Source organism: Peromyscus californicus, unplaced genomic scaffold, assembly GCF_007827085.1.
Source record: "Peromyscus californicus insignis strain IS unplaced genomic scaffold, ASM782708v3 Scaffold_5__1_contigs__length_169319896, whole genome shotgun sequence".
Lineage (NCBI taxonomy): Eukaryota > Metazoa > Chordata > Mammalia > Rodentia > Cricetidae > Peromyscus > Peromyscus californicus.
The window spans coordinates 126896477-126901975 of record NW_026294573.1 but is presented as its reverse complement, the minus strand read 5'-3'; positions in this window follow the sequence as shown (position 1 = coordinate 126901975).

The window sequence follows — 5499 nt, the reverse complement described above, 5'->3', positions numbered from 1 at the left end:
ATATGGAAGAACCCAGTTCACAGTGTGTAGTGCCACATATGGACAGGTGGTCCTGGACAGTATAAAAAGTTATACTGAACAAGCTATGGAGAATGGTCCAGTTAGCAGCCATTCTCCATGGCCTCTAATTCAGGTCCTGCCTGCAGGTTTCTGCCCTGACTTTCCTTCATGATGGACTACAGCTGTGAGCTGAAATAAACTCTTCTCAATGTTGCCTTTGGTCATGGTATTTTATTACAGAAACGGAAACCCTCACTAATATGGAAATTGACACCAGGTCTTGGGGTTATAGCTGTGACAGACTTGAGCATATGTTTTTGGGAGGATTGTGGAAGGCTTTTGGAACTTTGGGCTGGAAAAGCTATGGAGTACTTATAGATAATGGGAGCCATTTTTGTGGAAGCTTGGAAGATAAGAGTGAATGCTGAGAGCAAAGTTGATGGTGGAGGTCTGGCTAGTGAAGTTTCAGAGAGAATTTTGAACATCTGTTTAAGATCTATTAGAATCATTCAGTATTTTAAATTAAGACTGTGATTCTGGTCAGCTGGAGCTGAAGAATCAGTATTGATTAAAACAAGACCAGGACCACTAAATTGAAATCTTTGCTTTGCTAGGACAATCAATGATGGTTAGCTGGAGCTGAGAAATTAGTAGTAATTAAGAAAGGATCAGCGTCACTGAGGTAAAAAAAAAATCTCCTGGAAAATGCTTCCACAGGGTCACAACATTCTGCTGTGGTTCCGAGGGAGCTAAGGCTGTACCTCATGCTGGCAGAAGCACTTGGTCAGGTGTCTCCCAGGATGACCTCCAGAGTGAAATCCAGGACAAGCACCAAAACTACACAGAGAAACCCTGTCTCAAAAAGAACAACAAGAACAACAACAACAAAGAATACTAGCTGTTTTTACAGAGGACCCAAGCTTGCTTTCTAGCACCCATGTTGGGCAACTACCTGCAACTATGGTTCCAGGGAGTTCAATGTCCTCCTTTGGCCTCTTCAAACCCCTGTGTGTAGGTGGTGCACATACATATGTTTGGGTCCACAAAATATACACAAAACAAGAATTTATTGCAACCCCAAAATGAAACATAATATGATAAATGATATAACTATGATCTACCTAATTGCCTATAGAAATAGCAAGAGGAGGGTACAATCATCCCAGAGGCCAGAGGATAAGGCCACCTAGAAACAAAAAGATGAGGGTGCTCCCAGGTTGGCTGAGGTTAGAAGGGAGGAGCAATGGACCTGTCTTTTGTTTGCATTTTGTTTGTTATTATCCACAGGTTTATTGAAAATATTACAAAATACCAGAAAAGACTCAAATGGCTCCATGTGGCATTTTGAAATTCATCTCAACTACAGAATAAGTACCACATAGGATGCAAATACTGCCCAAGTCCAGAAGTTTCAGGATTTCCTCGGTGTCAGGATTTACATCAATGGTCTTATCCAAGTTGGAGATGACAGTAACATAATGATCTCTTTTCTCTACTCCTGAAACTTGATGGAGACCCTTTTCACAGGTGCTCTCTGAATCTGATTGATAAATCAGGTGTGTGATGTTGCCTGATATCTTGTTGTAGAGTTTCTTTTGGGGGACAGTCACATTCTCCTCATATAAACATATATTGAAGTTGTGACCCAGGCATGTATAGTACCTCATGATGACCAATGCCAGAGGCCTTCACAGTTTTGGGGCAAATATGGCCCATGTTGGTCAGTCCTAGTGAAAGACTCTTCTTTTGGTTTTATTTTTTTTAATTTTAATTTTTATTTTGCAATACAATTCAGTTCTACATATCAGCCACGGCTTCCCTTGTTCTCCCCACTCCCGTCCCCCTCCCCTTCCCCCCCAGCCCACCCCCCATTCCCACCTCCTCCAGGGCAAAGCCTCCCCCGCAGACTGAGATCAACCTGGTAGACTTAGTCCAGGCAGGTCCAGTCCCCTCCTCCCAGGCCGAGCCAAGGGACCCTGCATGGGGCCCAGGTTTCAAACAGCTGACTCATACAATGAGCACAGGACCCGGTCCCACTGCCTGGATGCTTCCCAAACAGATCAAGCCAATCAACTGTCTTACACCTGTCAGAATGGCTAAGATCAAAAACACTGAAGATACCTTATGCTGGAGAGGATGTGGAGCTAGGGGAACTCTCCTCCACTGCTGGTGGGAATGCAAGCTTGTACAACCACTTTGGAAATCAATATGGCACTTTCTTAGAAAATTGGGAATCAATCTCCCCCAAGATTCAGCTATACCACTCTTAGGCATATACCTAAGGAATGCTTCTTTTGGTTTTGATATAGGATCCCATGTATTCCCCAGGCACCCAAGGGAGACCTTGAACTGCTGTTCCTTTTGGCTCTACCTCCCAACATGATTTTCAGAACAGGGGACAAATGACAAAACCAGGAAATGTACAGTGAGACCACAAACAGCTTGTGGAAGCAGTGCCTGTCATGTTCAGTACGTCTACCTTTGCTTCCAAGGAGTGTCCAACCTAGGAGAGTTGTATCACTCACTTGCATGTCTACATGTGTCAGGATGTGCTGGGAGGTTAGTATATGCTCCGAGGGACTACTTCATGATCAAGGCACATTAGCATGGTATAGATATTGAAAGTCCTATTTCATATACCTGAGAAATCAGCCAGTGGCATCTTTTTGGAGGCTGTTGTCTTCAGGGACTTACATATGCTCCATTTTTAGAACTAGGTCCACTTTTCATGCCATGGGCTTCATGATGTAATGACACTTTCTTTTCCTCTTCAATGTGACTATCTTCCATTTTATGTCTTGGTTTTCTTGTTTTATATCATGACTTCCTTTTGATTTTGTAATTTATTTCAAGTCCATGACAAATATACTTAGCTTTGCAAACCCACCTGGGGCAAGAAAGTGGCTGAGTATTAGGGCTTTGTGGTTAGTGTGATTAGATTTGACTTTTACTCTATCATGTATTAGTTCTGTAAACTTGGACAAGTTTCATTATTATTATTATTTATTCTATGTGCCTTTTATATCGTGTATCTTGATCCCATTCATTTCCCCATCTCTTTAAATCTGCCCTTCACCCCTGTACCCACCCCTGCCAATAAAACAAAATTCAAGAGAAAAAAAGGAAAAAAAATAAAAATGGGAAAGAAATAAAAATCTCATCATGACAGCTGCAGTGTGAGACAGAGTCATACTATAAACCCCTTTGTCCATCTATCTTGACTTGCAAATGTTCATTGTAGAGTCATTGGTCTGGTTCGAGGCCTCTGGTTTCTACTACACTATCAATGCTGGGCCCTCACTAGGACTCTTTCTGTATATCCTGTTATTGCCCTGTGTTGTGGAGATCCTATAGCTTTGGGTCTCTGGGTCAGGTTCCTTCATGTGCTCCAGCAGATCACATATGGGGTAGATGTTGGGTTGGGCCAAGTCATAACCCTAGGTTTGGGCCTGAGTAGCTGTATAGCTGATCTGCCAGACGAGATATGGGGACATCTCTCCCACGTTTACAACTTCGAGGCTGGCTCAGCCACATCTATGCTAACAGAGTTGTCTTTCCCACTCTTAAGACCACAAGGCCAGCTCTCCCACCGGCTCCAGGCATTGATGGGTGTGTTGGGGTGAGGGCAACTCTCCTCTGCCCATATTGCCACAAGACAGATGAGAAATGGGGATATCTCTCCCATGCTCACAACTTTGAGGCTGGCTAAGCCACACCTGTGTTAACAGGTTTGGCTCTATTGTGCTGCCCTGACAATTGAACAAGTTTCTTAAACACTCAAAGCCTTAGACTTTTTTTTATTTTCAACATATAAGATGATTCAAAGAATTGTCACAAAAGTCAATGCATATGAACTTGGTATTGAATTCTGTGTGCACAATTGTGAGACCTTAATACTGGGTGGTTATGTTTCAGAACATATAAGTAATTCAACTTTGGTATTCAATATGTATTGGCTGCTGTGATCCTTATACATGCTCAACAGAGAAAGTAGTCCCTCTGGATCTACCTCCCAACTCTGAAAATATCATGTTACAGCAACTCTTCCTACTTGGGAGTACTCAAAGGCAGCCCTTGTGCTCTGGAGAGCTGGTTCCTTTGCTCACTATTATTTGCTTGCATCCACTGTGCATGGGAATGTGATTTCAGCTGCCCTTGCTTCTGCTCATGTGATTGCTGCCATCAATTTTGCTGATGTCTGCTTGTTGACTAAGGATTGCTGCCCTTCTCAGGCCGGGAAGATGTGGGAGAGTGATTTCTGGCTTATTCCATTGTTTCCATTTCATGCACTGTCTTGGCTCCACATGGAGAAAGAGCACATTCACCATTGATGGGGACCTCAATGACAGACTACAATGGCATTTTGCCCTCGGCTCTCTGGTTGTAATGGAGAACTTACAGAACAGCTTTCTGAGATTTTACTAGTTATTCTCTTGCAGCCAATTCTTAAATTTAGACAAGCTTTATTTTTGGTAAATTATTCTGGAAAGGATTCTTCGCAGAGAATCTCATGTGGGTTTTATAAAGCCTTTTTCCATGGTCTTGGTGCTGTTGCTGAGATAGTTATTGAGAACAATTTAAATCTTTGGTTTCCCCACTTTCACTCTAAACAAACTATCCCATGTCATCTGACTTTCCTTAGGAAAAGCAGATGTTGACTGTGTTCAATAACCTGTGGATCCCTGCACAATCATTGGCCTTTGTAAGAATGGAGGATTTTATCTCTATCATCAACATCAAAAGAAAAGAGAAAATAACCTATGGGGACACCCTGAGTAAAAATATATGTAAAATACTAATAAAATTGGTAGGTAATTTTTATAATTTTAGTTTCCTTTTATATTATTTGACCATAGTTTGAAAATCAGGAGAAACGCAGAGGCAAGGTCTTGGAGATAAGCACAGAGGAATGAACAAAGATAATAAAGACAGAACAAATGCATGAGAGAGCAGGTGCATTAAAACAGTCTCCTTTCTTTTCTCTCATCTTTGATAGGCTCTCCACAGTCTTGGCTGGCCTCCAGCTTACAATGTGGCATTGAATTTACAGCAATCATTCTTTAGCCTTCTAAGTACTGAAACTACCGGCACATGCCACCACACCCAATACAATTATAGTTGTCACACTGGGTACTTACAGTTGACAAATAGATAACAGATCATTGACTTATTTTTATTATTTATTTTCTTTTTTGTGGTACTGAATATTAAATATAAAATACCTAAGGCCTTGTGCTTAATAGGCCAGTGTTCATCCAATAGGCCTTAGCCTTGATTTTCTTTTCTGTTTTGAGGTAGTGTCTTAATAAGGTGCTTGGTCCAGGCTAGTGTTAAATTTACCCTGTAACCCAGAGAAGCTTCACACTGGGGATCCTCCTGCCTCAACCTCCTGTGAAACTGAGATTATGGACATGTGCCACCAGGTATTGTTTTATCTAGTAGATTTTCTTTTTTGTTCTTGGATATTATTATACTTTGTATTAAACTCTAAATACTTAT